The sequence below is a fragment of the Coenobita brevimanus genome, chromosome 98, assembly GCF_032717465.1.
Source record: "Coenobita brevimanus isolate Jiangsu-jjx chromosome 98, ASM3271746v2, whole genome shotgun sequence".
Classification (NCBI taxonomy): Eukaryota; Metazoa; Arthropoda; class Malacostraca; order Decapoda; family Coenobitidae; genus Coenobita; species Coenobita brevimanus.
This window is the reverse complement of record NC_137051.1, coordinates 227,501-245,000: the sequence shown is the minus strand read 5'-3', so window position 1 is coordinate 245,000 and position 17,500 is coordinate 227,501. Positions and strand designations below refer to the sequence as shown.

The 17,500-nt window shown below is 45.2% G+C and overlaps 1 protein-coding gene across 1 annotated transcript in view; it reads left to right on the top strand.

Annotated features, from left to right (window-relative positions):
* spdi (sperm antigen with calponin homology and coiled-coil domains split discs) overlaps window positions 1-17,500 on the top strand; it is an 89,989-nt gene that overhangs the window by 25,513 nt on the left and 46,976 nt on the right. The window lies entirely within an intron of this gene.

The window sequence follows — 17,500 nt, the reverse complement described above, 5'->3', positions numbered from 1 at the left end:
GAAATTAATGATTAGGAAGGGTGAATGAGTGAGCGAAGGAAAGAGATAGTGAGGGGAAAAAGTAGATACGTAAAGTACAGTGAGTGAATGAGTGCGGGCAGTAAAGCGAAGAAGGTGAACTTTTCGCAGACACTGAATAACATCGACCTTTCCATCCAACCGCATCACATCCGCTCACCCCAACTCAGTTCCTCTCTCTCTCTCTCTCTCTCTCTCTCTCTCTCTCTATTTCATTCGTTACCTTTCCTGATATTTTTTCTCACACATTCATTATGTCCATTTTTGTTTGTGCTCTCTGGTTACTGTTTTTCGTTTTTCTCCTTTCTACATTTCCCTCTCTCACTATTTTTCTTTGTTTTTCATTATTTCCTTAATCCCAGTATTTATCTTTTATCTTTCCTCTTCTGTATTCTTCAGTTTCCAACCCCTTCACTTCCCTTTTCTATATTTTGCTTTTTTTTCTGTGTTTTCGCGTTCTCTTTTTTTCTGTATTGGCTGTTCTCATTTGTGTATTTTAACAGTAATACAGGAGGTGTTTTCTTGCTCAGTCCATAAAAATGGCAGTAAATGCTGGGAGCGTCACGACGTTGCTATCCTGATTTCCTGTCCCTGCACACACACACACACACACACACACACACACACACACACACACACACACACACACACACACACACACACACACACACACACACACACACACACACACACACACACACACAGTCCACTATTTTAGCTGTAATAGTGATGGAAAGACTTTTTCAACTCAGATGTTTAAGATATAAGAGAGGCGGGGGGCATAAAGAGATGGGAAGGGGGTGTTGGTGGTGGTAGGGGGAACAATAATAGAGTAGTTGTGGCAATTAATTGGTTCCGCAGCCAATCACTGACTGCTCGGTATCCCCCCCTCCTCCACACACACTACATCTGCCCTTCCTCTCCCTCTCATTGACTGCTTTTCCCCCCTTCTTACCTCTTTCCTCCCGTTGTCCCCCTCCCCTCCCCTCTTCCCCCTCCCCTCCCCACCCGCATTGCTTGCTACCCTTTCCTTTCTTCCATTTGCCCTTCTTCACACTTCCCTTCTCCTCCCTGTCCTCCTTCCTTCCCCTTTCCATTCCTCCCCCTCCTCCTCCCTCCCCTCCTTCTTTCTGTCTTCCCTTCCTCCCTCTCCTTGCTTATCCCGTCCTCTCCTCCCTCCCCTCCTTGCTTCTCCCTTCCCCTCCCCTCTCTTCCCACCCCATTGACAGACTGCTACCCTCCCCACCTCTCCCCTCACCCAAGCCATTGACTGAATCCCACCCTTCTCATCCCTCCCCTCACCAAAGCCATTGACTGCCTGCTTCTTTCCCTTGCCTTCCTCCCCTCCTCTGCCCTCCCCCCATTTTTATTCCTCCCTCCCTCCTTAACGAAGGGAAAGGGTCCTATAGAGGCAGGAAAGGGAAGGGGAAAGGAGAGGAGGGGGGGGTATTGGTAAATGCACCTTTCTCGCTGCCGCCACTTTCAGCCAAGTAGAGAATCAATCCCTTCACTACGATCACGTGTTATACCCATTGACTCTGATTTGACCTAAAATTGCCATATCTCCATCTCTCATGCTGAAGAAGTTTAACACCACAATATGGTGCTCGTCACGGTGATGTGTGTGGAGACAATGTACATTACAGCCGTAGTTTTGTCTTTTTCCTCCATTATATGTCTATCTATCCATAACCAGATGCATTAATCCCGTAAGGGATGGCCACAAACAAATCGTCTCCATGTCGCCCTGTCCCGTGGCATTTCGGTGCCCATCCCCCAGCTTACACCCCCCTCTCTCGTGTACCTCTCTACTCGATTAACTTCTATCTGGCGTGAAATAAGCTGCAAAAAAGAAGAAAATCTGTCCCAGATTAAAATAAGAAAACTGCAGTATAGTTGAGTTTTTCCTCTCGCAGCCATCAGAGGATTTATACCACTTTGGAAAAACCTCGTATTGAATTGGTTAATGTAGGCTGTATCTATAAAGAGGAGAGCCGTGCAATGGAAAGCAAACACCACCACCACCACCACCACACAGATCTTTTGGTTTCTTTGAGGCTGATTGATGAGCAGTGGGTTATAATTAAAGGAACTGTGAATCAGCGATAATCCTGAAAACTGCCTAACGCTATATGGTTATCAGGAAGTCACAAGAATCGAGGGGGAAAATGTTTCATCGAATAAAAGTGGCTGACATCGAGTTACTGTACATGGGCAGGAAGGGGTGATGACGTAGTGGCGGATAGTGACGTCATTAGTGAGCCATCGTGTCTAGACAGTACACAGAGGGAAAAAGGCTGACGTCATTGATAGTGGTGACATCGGCAGAAGAGAAAGATTGGGGGGGGTAGGGGATGATGTCTTTTTCTTTGATAGTGATGACATTGACAGAACGATAGGAAGCGGACTGGTTAGGGTGTTAGGTGTGTGTGTGTGTGTGTGTGTGTGTGTGAGAGAGAGAGAGAGAGAGAGAGAGAGAGAGAGAGAGAGAGAGAGAGACTAAGCGGATGTGGGGCAACTCCGTGACGAGTTCATGTTGACACACACACACACACGCACACGCACACGCACACACACACACACACATACACACATTAATTATTACCCACTTGCTATGCTTATCTAGTTTTCATTCCATATCTGCTGTGGATAACTGAGTTCCAATTGTATTCTGCCTACAAGATTATTATTATTATTATTATTATTATTATTATTATTATATGAGGAAGAATCCCTTGCAATCAGAGAGATTATGATGATGGCAAAAAATCATTATTACTACCATCATCATCATCATCATCATCCGCCTCCCTTAGCCCCCCTTCATTGCGAGGTGTGTCCCAGAAGCTAAATAGTGTATAATCGTCCGGGTTAGTTCGACGATAATACAATAGGCATCGTGGCAGGAAGGGATAAAATCTGCCAATTACCACTATTAGATAAATGGTTCGGCTAAGTTCGCACCAATTAGCTTTGTAAAGGGTATCCGTACAAGGTAGTTTGCAATTTTAATCTTGTATTTTTCAAAGGACACTACAAAAGCTTGCGAAACGAAAAGTATTATAAACATCTGCGATTCGAGAACAGTCCAAGACCTCAAGTTCATCATTTTTATTAACTGTGTGAAATGAAGGAATTATCATAATTAGTGGCGCGAGAAACAACAACGCAGTATTCAGCCGCCTGACACAATATTCACATCATCTTGGTCATTATCTGCAGCTGTATAAATTTTCCGTCATTTTCATCTCATCTCGTATTCTTTTGCTTGTGAGGTGGAGCTTGGAATTCAAGGCTTGGGTGATTTTTTTTTTTAAATGCTGTTTGATGGCATTACGTTTGTTCTTTCTTGGTTGTTTCTGGATCCTACCTCACCCCATCCTTTCTCCGTTTCTTAAGACAAAGTATAAGGAGTTCGCGGACTGAAAGGGTTATTCTTTATTCTTTTCCTTCCGACATTCCTTGAATGAATATTTTATAATCCCTCAAAGAGCGAAAGGTCAGTCTGAAGCTCAAGAAAATTGCCTGTTGATAGTAAAAATGAAATAAAGGAAATTAGTGTCATCAGAGGAATGTATTAATAGGTTGAGAGAGCTATCCTTGTAGTGAACGGCTTCCTGCTAAAGAGTATATGAGAAGAACGGCTTGAGTTTTGATATTCCTCTCCTTTCCCCTCTCATACTGTCCCCTCCCCATTCCCGTCTGTCTGTCTGTCTGTCGCCCTCCTCCTTCCCTCCCTCCATTCTCCCTTTCTGTCCGACTCTCTCCCTCTTCCCACCCTCCCCTCCATTCCCCTTATCTTTTCCTTTCAGCCCTCTTTCATCCCTTCTCATTTCCTTCTCTCTCTCTCTCTCCACACACACACACACACACACACACACACACACACACACACACACACACACACACACACACACACACACACACACACACCACTGGCTTCCGGTAGCAGTGTCTGTAATGTGTAATGACCCCTTCCCCCCATATTTACCCTCTCCTCACCCTTCATCTCCTCCCTGTCCCCTCCCCCTCCCCCCCTCCTTGTTATGTTTACCCTCTGTCTGGCCCCAACTCTCGCTCTTTCCTCACACTCGCCAAGCCACATTTAAACACATTTATTAGAGAGAGAGAGAGAGAGAGAGCCTACACACAACATACAGTAATTCTGTTCACGCTTTAACCCCTATAAGCTGAGAACGCCATTATGCTGCTGCTGCTACACGATTGTATTTAGCTTTAATTGTTTAATTATTTATTTTTAATGGAGGGGTTAGATTTAGCCTTCACGAACTCCTGCATTTGTAGATATATGTCCGTGGTTAATAAAATCGTCCGTGGGTAGCAAGAGCAAAATGAAATAGAAGAAGGTATGGGATTAAACGGTTAAGCTGTGTACATATTCGTTTGTTCTTTGACCATAATAATAAAAATATCATGTCATTGGTGTGAAGTGTTTAACAATAGCCTTTTGAAATGGTGTTTTGTTAAGACGCGTGTGTATTGTGTGAGATGATTGGCTAATTCTGAAAGCTTTGGAAATGTGTGGAGGTTTCTCGTGTAACAGTTATTACCAACAAAATGTAGAAGGGCATTGTTGTGGAGGCAGGGGTTTGGTGTGGTGTGGTGTGGGTGGGGTGGTGTGGGGTGAGGTGAGGATTGGGTGGGGTGGTGCAAGGCGGGGAGTGTGGTGTTGGGTGTGTCGTGTGGATTAGGTGTAGTGTAGTGTGGTGTGGGTGTTGGATGGAGGTTGGGCGTGGTGTAGTGTGGTGTGGGAAGGGTTGGGTGTGTGGAGGGGCTGGGTGTGGTCTGGGATGGGGGTGCGTACGGTGTGGAGTGGTGGTTGGGAGTGTTGACTGATGTATGTAGTTAGGTGGTGTGTTGTGTTTGAGAGAGTATGGTGAAATTGTGGTGGTGGTGATATGGTGTCGAATGGAGTGAAATGTGGTAGTGGTCGAGTTTTGCGGATTTGAGTGGTGTGATGGCTGGGTGTGGTATGGTGAGGGTATTAGTGGTAGTGTGGTTTTGTATTGTTGTGGTGCTGTTGGTGTGAAGGTGATGGTGGCGTTTATATGTGATGCTGTGTGATGTTGATGGGTGGTAGTGACGGTAGTGGTTGTGATGGTGATGATGATGGATGTTAGTGATGGTAGTGGTTGTGATGGTGATGGCAGTTGTATTGATGGTTATGGTAATGGTGGTAGTCAGCGGTGATACGGGTTAATGGTTATGATAGTATTGGAGAGGTAGCTTTTATATAGGGCAGTGCAAACCTACCTGTGATGATAGCATTGGGAGACAGGTTTAAGATGAAGATAAGGATGGTGAAGATATATAAGGATGGTTATGATGGTGATAAGGATGGTATTGATGGTGTCATTGTGTACTTTAATCTTTCATTAACGTAATTTTCTTTTTGCAGGTGAGTTGTGCTAAGCAAAAACTGAACTGTATCCTGTATGGTGAGTGTTACCTTGAAATTACTCTTCCTTGACCTTGCTGGGGTTAAAGCGTCCTTTTGTAGCTTCTTCCCCGTGGCTTAATGGAAGAAAAAGTTACTACGGCCCGTCTTCATCGTGAATAGTGTCATTATAGTGTAGTGTATTTCTGCAATTGAGCATTGAAAGATGAGATAGCAATTTTCAGCCGAGTTGAAATGTATCTATAGCCAGACGTAATAATCCTGTAAGATATGGCAATAAGCAAATCGCCTCCATGTCGCCTTGTCCTCTGCCATTTCGTTGCCCTCCCCCCAGTTAACGCCCCCTCTCACATATCTCTCTACTTCAAGTTAAATTGAAGAAATAATAGTAGCTCTGTTTAAAGGTCCAGTTGCTTGTTAATGTACTTCTAGTGTAGTCATATAGTGGTTAACTCCTGTAGTATGATGATGTTAATTGAATCTTATTATTGCCACGCCAGACGACTTATTCTCGTGTACCGTATATATGCACAGTATATGTAGGGCATTAGGAAGAAATAGCTGAGGAGATTATTTACTGTAAGGCTTCATATCTACAACAATAAACATTCGCAAAAATGAGGCTCAACGCTGTAAGTCTGGAGGTGAATTGGGAAGCAAAAGCATTACTATAAGATTCGCTGTAAAGAAGTATAAGTAAAAACTCTTCAACGTACACTACTTTAAGGCTGTAGGTTATAGTATGTCCTGTATATAAATATTTTTACTCCGTATATGGATAAGTGTTATAATAATGTATAAATGAACTGGTGGGAAAGAAAATGAAAACATTCAAGGAACCAGCAGCTTTTGTACAGGATTGTCAAGCTAAAACAATATAATTCATACTTGTTGTTAGGCGGGTATAGGGGACGCTTTGGTTAGGCTTTCATTTTCTTTCTATCCACCCATATATCTGTCTATCCGTCCATATATCTGTCTATTTACACTATGTTTATCAATCCATCCACGTATCTGACTGATCTATCTGCTCGTGTATTTTGTGTGCCTGTCTTTTTCCAAATATCAATCTTCTGGAACGCCGCAAGTATTAATGATGGTATATTTTGTAAAATGGAAGGACGAATGAATGAATAGAATGGGATGGATGGATGGATGGAGGAATATCGGTGGAAGGACGGCTGGAATGATGGACGGAGAATTAGATGGGCATCAGAATGTTTGAGGCAGGTGGTTGTTAGGTTGGTAGCACCGACCAGTTATGTAATTAGGTCAGGTAAAGGGTCAGGTAAAGGGTCAGGTAGGCTTGGGTAATGACACGTGGAATCATACTCTCTCCACTTTTGACGACCTAAAACTGTCATCAACCCATCTTGTAAGCTGAGTTGTAACTATAAATTAACTCTTAGAATAAGATGTTAGGAAGAAGTACTATAGATAGGATGTAGATCCGTAGTATTGTCTTAATTTACCATTCAGGTACTGGCATTAGACTGCAAAAGGATGGAAATATGGGCCAAGTTTAGGTGAAAGAACTACAGTATAGTACATACATAATTAGGCAGGCATGTGGAAGATGTTAGAAAGGTAGGTAGGTGGGTAGGAAGGTGAAAACAGGTAGGCAAGTGATGGGTTGGTAGGTAAGTATAACAAGGATGGTAGGTAGGTAGGTAGGTAGGTTGTGGTGTATTGAAGTAGACTGTTGTTCGAGTATAGAGGTACCGGTAAGTAGGTAGCCTAGGTTGGTCAGTAGGTACAGATTGGTTCTCAGGTGGGTGGGTGTATATGTAAAAGTATATGTATAGAAAAAGTGTATAGGAGGAAAATAAAGAAAAAAGAGAAACGGACAAGCAAATGCGATATGTTTGTTGCCATAACATTGTTGAAATAATAGAATAGAATAAAAAGTATGAGGAGAGTGAAGTGTTGTAACAAGGGAAGAGAAAGGCGGGGAGATCCAGACTGAAGGCAGGAACAACGGGAATGGAGGGACGGAGGGAAAGAGAACGTGAAGCAAGCGAGGGGAGAGAGAGAGAGGGAGGGAGGGATGGAGGGAGGGCAGAAAATGGAGGAAACAGAAAAGAAGAAAGGTTGAGAGAGAGAGAGGGCGGGGGGGAGGGACAAATTGAAGAAGACAAAGTAAGAAAGTTTGAGGGAGGGGGGGGAGGGAGGGAAACTGGATAAGACAGAGTGAGACAAAGACAGAGAGAGAGAGAGAGAGAGAGAGAGAGAGAGAGAGAGAGAGAGTTACGAAGGACAAGCTGAGTATTATGAAATCATGAATGTAGTGATAAAAGTGAGACAAACACACCGCGCAAGTAGTCAGTATCCCCCTCTTATTGTCAGTAACGGGTTAAAATCTGGGTTAGTATTTCAGTGAGGCAAGACTGTGGGGGAGGGGGAGGAAGAGGGTAAGTAGAGGGGGAAGGGGTCATAAAGGGTAGGGGGCAGAGGGTGAGAATGAGGAGAGGAAGTCGAGAGGGGAATGGGGAGGGGTAGTAGAGGGAGGAAGGGATAGAGGAAGTAGGGGGAAGAAGAAGGAAGGGAAAAAGAGGTATGGGAAGGAAAAGGGAAGGGGCAAGATCAGTAAGGGGCAAGATCAGTAAGGGAAGGGACTGAGGGCGGGAGTGTGGGAAGAAGTAGAGAAAGGAAAGGGGTGGTGGAAGGGAACAAAATGAGGGGAGAGGGCAAAGGCCAGAAAAGGGTTGGGGTTACTGGAGGAACATTGGAAAGGAAAAAGGAAGGGAAATGAGGAAATGGGCTGTAAAAAAGAATGTTAGAAAAGAGGATGGAGAATAGAGAAGGTAAGAGCGGAAAGGAGGAGGAGTGGAAAGAGTGAATAAAAGGTAGAGTTAGGGAGATTAATTAAAGTATTAGAGTGAGAAGAGAAAGTGGGAAAGGAAGGAAAATGAGAGAAAGTGGAAAGGGAGATGGATTGAATTACTGGAGGCAGAAAAGAGTGTTGGAAAGGAAGATGAAAGTAGAGGGAGGGGAATGGAGAGGAAGAAGGGAGAGGTAGAGAAGACTGAAGAAGATAAGGAGGAAAGGAAGGTAGAAGAGAAGGGGCGTAAGACAGTACGGGAGACAGAGAAAGACAGTGTTTGGGAGGAAGGGTGGAATGAGAAAAGAAATGAAAGGGGAGAAGTAAGGCAGAGGGAGAGAATGATAGGGAGAGGTTAATGAAGGTGGGGGAAAGTAGGGGGTAAAGTGGGTTATTAGAGGGAGGGTAGAGGGCGAAGGGCGTGGTGTGGAGGGAGGAAATGGGAAAAGAGGAGATACGGTAGGAGGAGGGAAAGCAAAGCGCGGAGGAAAAAAGGAGGAACAAGGAAGGCATTCTAGATGATGGGTATAAGTTTTATGCTTACCGTCGATTTTCTACCCAATCATGGAAAAAAAGGCACACACACACACACACACACACACACACACACACACACACACACACACACACACACACACACACACACACACACACACACACACACACAGTACAGAAACAAGGCAAGAAAGCATCTACGGTACATAAAAAGAATCGTGTAACTTGCACCATGTAACTTTACTGATGCTGTTTTCTCTTTCATCGCCACACCTTAACTAGACTTCTCGCACTAAAGGAGCTGTCACACGGGGATTCGTGGACGTCCAAATCTGCTGCCGCGCGAGGGTCGTGGACATCCACGGGTGGAAGGCCACCAGACTCATTCGTGGACGTCCATGGGTGGAAAGGCCGCCAGACCCATTCGTGGACGTCCATGACTCTGTAGTCTCCTAATATACTATAGCACTAGCCGTATGTGTGTGTGTGTGTGTGTGTGTGTGTGTATTTTGGGCAGCCGAAACTACACATTCAAATCGCACCAAAATTGGCACAAAAATCGCAAAAAATTCGCTGATGTGAAAAAACTTGGGCCCATCACGATTGAAAAACTTTTCCTATATTTAATTAACGATCACATTTTGACAAAAAAAAAAGTCGCTCCCGGCGCCCGACATAGGATCTCCGTAGAATTTTTTGCCCATAGCTATAATTAAAATATAGCAGCGCGTGAGCCCTCCGCAGAAGCAAGTGCGAAGGGCCCGAAGGGCCCACGAGCACTTGTCTTCTCTATAGAGCGTATCCGTACTTGTGGCCAAGTAGTGTGTGTCGCCTGCTATCGTATATTATGATTAATTCAGTACCGTTAGTAAGGTAAACATAATCTTTTCATACGACTTACCGGTATTACGTTTTTATTTGTTTTAGAAATATACCCATTGCAAGTCACTAGCTGGTTCACGTCCATTGTTGGTGTTGATAAACACTGCGTCTGCCAGGGAGTGGGAACAAGTGACCTCCCAGACGCGTGAGCACAAAGAAGAAAGTGGCCGGCGACGTCCACCGTGTGATAGGGAAGCTCAGTTTAGACGTCCATTTTGTGCTGCACACAGAGTTCACGGATCCCCGTGTGATATCCGCTGAAGCACCATACAAAGTGTAATAATAAATGAGTATATTAATAAGTGTGTGTGATGTGTGTAGAGGTAGGGAGTATGGGTTGACATTGGAGAGAGAGAGAAGAGGAGGGCATAGGAGGAGGGGAGGGGTAGGGAGGAATGGAGGTGAAGAAAGTAAAGGGCAAAGATCACAAGGCTAGCTGAGAGAAGGAAGTAAACAAGGGAGGGATGAGAGGAAGGGAAAGGGGAAGCGGGGTAGGTAAGGGACGAGGGAGGGAACGGGGGAGGTGAAGTGGGAAAGGCAGGGGAGTTGAGAGGGAAGGGGTAGAGGTGAACAAAAGCACAAGGCAAGGAGAGAGTGAAGTAAGTTGGGAAGGAAGGAGAGGGACTGTGGAGGAGAGGAGAGGAGTGGAGGTGTAGGGGGAGAGGGTTGAAGTGGTAGCAGGAAGCGGAGGAGGGGAGTGGGGCGTGTAGGGGAAGAGGGGGGAGAGATAGAGCCGAACAAAAGCATAAAGAAGAATGGAAAAAAGAAGGAGAAATTGAGTAGGTAAGGGAAGAGAGAAGGGGAGGGGAAAAGAGGAGGAAGGGGAGGTATAAAGGCGGACAGAAAGGCTAAGTAGGCTGAGAAAGGAGTAAGTTGGGAAAGAGTGAAGGAGATATAAAGGAATACAAAGAAAAGCAAACAGTTGAGATATTGGTCGTTTCAGCGCTGTTTGCCGTGGTGGAATATGGGATTGGATATGGGAGGGGAATGGGTGAAGAGGGTAGCAAAGGAACAGAGGTATTAGGAAGGGGGTAGGATAGTATATAAGGCAGGCGGAGGGGGTTCTGTGTTCCTGCAATGAATGGGGATGAATAGAAAGAACCTAGGAACGAGTACAAAGGACAGCAAACAGCAACAGACCTTATGGTCCTTTCGAGGCTGTTTGTTACAGAGTAGACTATGACTGTGAGATCTGATTGTACATGGTGAAGGATAAGGATAATAAAGCATGGAGAGGAGAACGGGAAATAAGTGGGGAAAAGGAAAAAAGGGTACTTAAGGGGTTGGGGGAAGAAGAAAGCGAAGATATTACATAGGCTTGTACCTAGTGGGGGAGGGGAGGAATGGAAGAAGAGGTAAGAAGGGGAGGGAGAGGGGAAAGGGGGTAGAAGAAGGGGAGTGGGGATAGGGGAAGGAGAGATGGGATAGGGGAAGAGGAGAGGAGAGTGGGGGATAGGAGAAGGGTAGGAGGTAGAGGAGGAGAGGGAAAAATCATGTAGGGTTGAGGGCAGAGGCAGAAAGGTGGGGAGAGGTGAGGGAGAGGCGACAGATGAAAGGTGGTGAGTGGGGTGAAGGTTAGAGGTTGAAGGAAGGAGGGGAGAAGAGTGGGGTGTCCAGTGCAGGGTGGGGTGAGGATGAAGGGAGGAATGAGATAAAAATGGGTAGCAGGAGGAAAGAGGAGAGGGGTTTGGTAGTGTGGGAGAAAAGGTGAAATGATGGTGGGGGTGGGGTGAAGTGAAGGTTAGAGATGGAGAGGAAGAAAGGGGGGAGGAGTGTGCTTAGGGACAGAATGGAGAGGGACGGTGGTGGTGGTTAGGTGGGAATGGGGTAAGGAGAAGGGGTGAAAATGCAGTGGGGTGAGTGCCGTAATGGGGTGAGAGGGGTGGTGGAGTGACCCGAGCAGTGAAGGGTTTGAATAATAACAGTTTTAATTGTGGTTGGTTTTGAGGCCATACTCTTTTCACTTGAACGTTGCCTAAAATTGCTGTCTCTACATCTTGAATGGTTAGTTGTGAAAACAGATTATCGTAACACCCGAATCTGGTGCTAGTCACGAAGTGCTTTGGAATGGATGTATAACAGTTGTATCGTCTTAGTGTTCCACGGAGCTTCGTGAAATCGGCTGCAAAAGGACGAAAGTATGGTCCAAGTTAATGTAAAAGAACAATACTTTTTTGCGCACATGAGCTAGCGGATGGAGATATAGTTGAGTGACGGATGCGATGATGAGGAAGGTTTTCGTGAGGGTTGGTAACTTTTTTTATACATCTTCAGTTATTCCCATTGCCGCATATTATTAGCGTACGAGTGATGGTGAGTGAGTCGTTTGTTGGGATGGAAAGCATGATGATGGAGCTGGAGGAGGGGTGTGATGTTGAGTTAGTTGATGGGTGGTGAAGAGGGCAGACAGTGAAACGGGTGTGGTATCATTCTTTCACCCCAGTTTGACCCAGATTTTTTTTTCATATGCAGGTATTTCCTGTTACAATTCATCACTCAGGATGGAGACTGCAGTTTTAGGCAAAGTTAAAATGAAAAGAGTACAGGGTGAGGAGTATTATGGTGGGCCGGGTTAGCATGTGGTTGAGTTAGGTAAGATGAGACGTGGATAAGTAAACATGGTGGGGTTAGGGAGAAGATAGGGATAGTGAGATGTGGGATGAAGCTGGGGTGAGAGATGAGGGGTGAGGTCGAATGAGGATTGGTAGGAAGTGGTGGGGTTTAGGTGCTGATATGTGCTGTAGCGGAGTATAATATTCAGTATGAGGAAGGTTGGATGAGGGTTGGGGGATTAGGGAGCAGATAGGGTTAAAGAGATGTGATATGATGAAGGTTGGGTAAGGGATGTAGGGTTAGGTAGGACTGGTGAAAGGTACTACAGTTAGAGAGCTGTAAGAGAGTATAAAGTACGAGGAAGCTTCCTAACACCTATTCCTATACGAATTACTTTGGTTGTTACATCTTACTGTCATGTTCTGTGTTATATGTAAATCCTTCAAACATCGCCATACTCAGCATAAATAACGTACGAAAGGCAGTTAACCAGCCATATCTAATAATAAATCTTTAAGGAAGAGGTCCCCGATGAGTGGACGGGCGATGGCGGGGTTCAGTAAAGGTTGGTGGATACCGTGTTATGTTGGGTTAGGAAAGAGGTGTGGCAGGATGAGAGAAAGGTGGAATGAAGATAGGTGAATAGGGGTTAGGTAAGAGGATGAGACGGACGGGTGAAAGGAGAGAGAGAGAGAGAGAGAGAGAGAGAGAGAGAGAGAGAGAGAATTTCCCTTATCAAAGTGCTTCTTAGAATATAATTACTTAAATACGGAGTCGTACACCATGAAATATCCCATCTTTGTTTCGTGTCCAATGCATCATCACACACCCTAATGTTGAATCTTTTTTAGCTCATCTTATACTGAATTGTCTCAGCCCTCCCAGTTAACCCTTGCTTTATTCACACGATTTTATTCAGCTGAGGTAAGGAGTCTCGTACTGGAGAGGTTAATGATGGCTTTATCTAACTTTTTGTCGTTGTCTTAGTCTCTTAATCCCTGCAGTCCTGTTTTTTTTAGTTTATTCTTGCTGGTATTAGGGGATTTTATTCAGCTTAGGGAAGGCCTCAAAGTGAAGAATTAAGCTTAGGCTACCTAGGCTGTATGTAAACCCTCCATGTCGAAAACTGTGTACCAGTTAGATCGTAATGAGATGGCAAGAATAATATGAAAGACATCCTTGGTCTCAGGGTTAGCCTAAGCTGAGCAGAGTAAAGTGAAGACGTCATCCTAGCGAAGTAGTCTATCTATCTATCTATCTATTGCCAGACACCATAATCCTGTAAGGGGTGGCCATTTGGCTTTGAGTTATTTGTTTTACGGGGAGGGGCACTAACCCTCCACCAACCCACTTGTTGACACGTAGGGAGCATGTATGGTTTGGTTATATTGTATGATTTTAACCCTTTGAGTCTAAGAGGTCCATTGTAAACAGAAAGAAAGTCATCAGGTGATGGAAAATTGCATCAGCGTGAATTTTTGATCACTTAGGCCATCATGTAATATAGATAGTGGTTGTCGTATGTATGTCAGTATATTAGAAGCGCGCGTGCGTGTGTGTGTGTGTGTGTGTGGGGGGGGTAAGAAATGTGCTATGTGCTGTTATGCAGTAAGAGGTCTTGGTACACTCGTCCTTGTAAGTGCCGTGAAGGTGAAAACATTCTGTGACGAGACACCCTTCCTCATACATTACCCCGCCCACTGTCCTCGCACACGCCCAGCCTTGCATGCTTACAGGCTGGCTGGCTGATTGGGTAGGGGAGTCTTCTGTAATGGTGCAGTTGAGTGGAACTGTGTGTGAATGTGGGTGGGTGAACGAGAGGAAGGACTGACTTGTGTATGTGGGTGGTTACCGTAAACAGGGGAACGTTCAGTAATGGAGCAGCTTGGTGGAACTGTGAAGTGATGGAGATGGGTGGGTGAATGAGGGAAACTTTGTGTTAGGTTGGCTTGTGTAGGTGGTTAATAAGGCTACTGTAAGCACAATAAAACTTTGTAATAGAACTGGTGGGTGGAAGTGTGGGTGGGTGAGTAAACGAGGGACGCGTTCAGAGGTGGTACGACTGATGAGGTTTGAGGGTAGGTGGATAAGGTCAGTGGGCAAGTGTTCTGTAATGGACTGTTTTTGTTGGACAGCCTCATCATCCGCTCCGACTAAGCAGACCTGAGCTGAGATTACGGGGAGGCAGCCAACCGACTCCACTGGTGCTGCGCGACATCTCCATCATGATTCTTGTTTCTGCCTCTTCACATTGAAGCCAGAGTCGGATGTGTGATTGGTTAGTTAAATATCTGGTTGTCTGGGTTGCCAGATAAATAAATTGTCAGTTAGGTGGCCGGTTAGTTGGATGATGGGCAATCAGAAATGGATAGGCTGTTCTAGGATGAGGTGAAAATACGTGTGTGTAAAATATTATTAGATAGGGTAGAGGATAAAGGATAACGGGCTTTAGAGAAGGTTACAATGATGTGCTCATATGATACCTTAATGATGAGGTGAAGAAAAGAGGCATTAGAAGGGGTTAGTGTTCGTATAGTACTTTAGTGATGACGGTAGTTATGATGATGGTAGTGTATTGTTGATGATGATAGCGGTGAGGCTGATGTTAATGAGAGGTGTAGTTTTTGGGGCGGTGTTATTTCAGTGGTGTTACTGTTGTTGCGTCAGAAGGGTCAGCTGACTGATGTAAACAAAGCTACACCAGACTACCTTGACCGGGGACGGGACCTTGAGGGAGGGACGAAGGGAAGGAAGAAACCGAGAGAGAGAGAGAGAGAGAGAGAGAGAGAGAGAGAGAGAGAGAGAAGGATGAGGGAGGAATGACTAACGGGGGGGGGGGGGAGTTATGAGACTAGACTATGAACATGGTCATTCGGCGATAGGATGCTGGGGGAGAGGAGGGGAGGGAGGGACGGAGGTAGGGAAGGGTATTGGGGAGGGAGGGAGAGACGGAGGGGGAGGAAGGGTAAGTAAGAGGGTTACGCATAGATCTGACCATAGCCTGCACCAGAAAAATCATTATACGAGTATAATACCGGAAAAAGTTTGTTTAGAAATCGGCTGTTTTCTGTAGTATATGACCCCATTGTTGCGAAATCATTTGTAATGACGAGCTTTAATTGATGTTCTTCGCTTTGGCAAGTATTTGAAGGAAGGTCGAATGAGAGTGTGTGTGTGTGTGTGTGTGTGTGTGTGTGTGTGTGTGTGTGTGTGTGTGTGTGTGTTTTACGGAACGTTGGACAAAACCACTTACGTTACAGAGACACACGAAAAGTTTATTCCCCATAGTTTCGGCAACTTTTGTCGCTCTCTGAAAAATGAATTGTCTATCAGTATTCCTGGGCAGAAATGAACATTACTGATCCTAATCACAATACGTTGATGTCCCTGGATGGTGATGTGATGTGATGGTAGTGGTGTGTGTGGCTGTGAGTTGTGGGTAGGCAAGAGTGGGTGAGGGTATGGGTGTAAATGTAGGGGAGGGTGAGAGTGAGGGTAAGGGTAAGGGCGAGAGTGAAGTTGAGGGGTGTAGGTGAGGATGAGGGTTAGGGTTAGGTAAAGATGAGGGAGAGGGTGAGAGTAAGGTCACAGTCGATCTGAATAATTCATAGTGTGACAAGCGGCTTTATCTCACCTGTCAAGGTTGTAGCTCCCATCCATACACTGGCATCCCTTAACCACTTCACTAGCTTACCATGTCTCTTATATTCCTTTCTTTGCTATTTCACCCACTAGCTGTCTTGACCCTTTTATTCCATTCTTTGCTGTTTCACCCACTAGTTTACCATGTCTCATATTCCATTCTTTGCTATCTCACCCATAGCCAGTGTGTATGTGGAGAAGTTTAATTTGTTCAGTTTATCCAAGAAAGGAGAGTCCAGTTACTGTGTGTATAGGGTCAGGGTTGTGTTAGGGCTTGAGTCTGAAGCCCGGAGCAGAGCAAAACGTTACACCTAAGAAAATAAAGGCCTTACATCTTAATGATGCTTACTTTGATTAGCCATTAGAACATCGTATTGATACTTTCACCATTTCCCCTGACATTATATTGTTTAGGAGAGACCCTTCCCACTTAGGACCGTATTCTGGGTGGCAAAGGAGGCTTCAAAGCATCCCTTCCTTAGTGGTTTATTTTGTTACGGTACATTTTAGCGTTCTCTTCCTTAGCGATTTATTTTGCCTATAACGGTACACCCACAAAAAAAATATTCGTTACCCTTGTGGTGTGATACAATATGACATAAGGACCAAGGTTTCTGAACTGCTACCAGTACCAAATGAACACAGTTTCACCTTTGCAAATCATTTCAGAGTTCATCGCACCCAGAGGTAACGATAATTTTTTTTTTTTTGGTGGGTGTACATGTTAGCACTCTTATATGCTCTTGATACCATTTTTAATATCGACGTAGTTTGCATCAGTCACATACAGGAGGATATTGAGGTGTAGGACTAATGCGCAGAATACCAAATCGCTATGGAAGAGGTGTTACGAAATTTCCGGAGCCACTTAGATTACGACCCAGAATGTCAGGGAATGCTGGATGGGCAGTCAGTCGGGGACTGGGCTGGGAGGTGGATGGGAAAGAAGAGGAGGGGATAGGCTAAAAAGTGAAGAGAGGGTAGGGGAAGAGGGAGGAGAACTACTAAAATGGAGAGGGACAATGCCTAAGAAGATTGCCAAAAGATGAGAGATGAGGGAGAAACTAAAAATGGTGGGGCATAACGTGAGAATGGGGCCAAAGGGTGAAAGATGAGGGCTGGGGCTGAACAAGGGCACGTATAAGACTGGTGAGAACTGTGACTTGGAGTGAGGCAAGGGAGGAAGGGGGGTTGAAAGCTGGGGTAGGGTGAGAGAAGGAGTGAGAGCTGGGAGGGGAGTAAGGACTGAGGGCTGGGGTTAGAACACCTGGGGTTACGTTATTATGTGACTGAGATGGACTGTGATCTGGGATAGAATAAAGGCTGTGAGCTGAAAGCCGCCCCCAGCAAGCCTTGAGGCAAGGTGACCCCTGCCCTCAGGTAGGTGATGGAGGGAGGGAAGGAAGGAAAGGAGGAGGAACGGAGGGAGAGAAGGAAGGAAGGAGGGGAGAAGGGAAGTTCAGAGTGAGAGAAGAAAAGAAGGAAGGAGGAGAGGAGGAAGGATAGAGGAACAGAAATAATATGAGAGAGAGAGAGAGATTGCGTCGTGCCCTACTCAGTAATTTCAATAAGGTAGTAAGGATGCAACTAACCTACCATCTTGAGAGGACTATTTTTCTAGTTGGCCACTTCTATTAGGCTACTTTCTTGGCCAAGTAGTTTTTTAGTAA